Source organism: Cyprinodon variegatus, unplaced genomic scaffold (genome assembly GCF_000732505.1).
Source record: "Cyprinodon variegatus isolate N-32 unplaced genomic scaffold, C_variegatus-1.0 Scaffold257, whole genome shotgun sequence".
Taxonomy (NCBI): Eukaryota; Metazoa; Chordata; class Actinopteri; order Cyprinodontiformes; family Cyprinodontidae; genus Cyprinodon; species Cyprinodon variegatus.
The window spans coordinates 151,675-152,364 of record NW_015150710.1 but is presented as its reverse complement, the minus strand read 5'-3'; positions in this window follow the sequence as shown (position 1 = coordinate 152,364).

Genomic DNA, 690 nt, shown 5'->3' with positions numbered 1-690 from the left:
AACTCCCGCACACCCCCTCTCACACCGCCCTTTTGACTACGGTGCAGTGCGGCTCTGCGGCTCCGGCAACAGGTCCGGAGATTTAACTTGTTCAATAAAAGTATATTTTAAGATAATTTAAAGCGAGAATATTATACTTTGAGTGTCACTATATGGCCCATTTACTGATCTATTGCATGATTTAAAAAAAAAAGTACTGATGTTGAGAGAACCGCAGCAACCAGCGGAGCTCCGAGGTGTGTGAAGTACCGCTATTTTTGTTTTTAATTGGCAAAACGTTCATTTTGTTTGTGTTTATCTGACTGTGTTCATCATTATTCCCCCACTAAATAAAAAAAGTAATAATTTATTATTATCTAAAAAATATTAATAACAGGAGGTGAAATGCAGCTCCAGACGAGCTGAGCGTGTGGTGATGTCATCAGTACGCTTCTGTTCCAGTTGACCCATATTTATGCTGCGTGCTCCCGTTCTCCCAGAGTCCAAACTTTCGTACTCGCATTCTTGTGAACTGAGAAATGGCCAATATCTCCTGAGTACCCTGGCTGGAAAAAAAGGGCTACCTAAGTGGCTGAGGTCTATTTAACTTCTTTTTTTTTTTCTCACGTAAAATTGATTAAACTACGGAGCCCCTCTGATGACATGGTCAAAAAAAATGTTTAATTGTGGCCACGAAGTAGTATTTCGCGG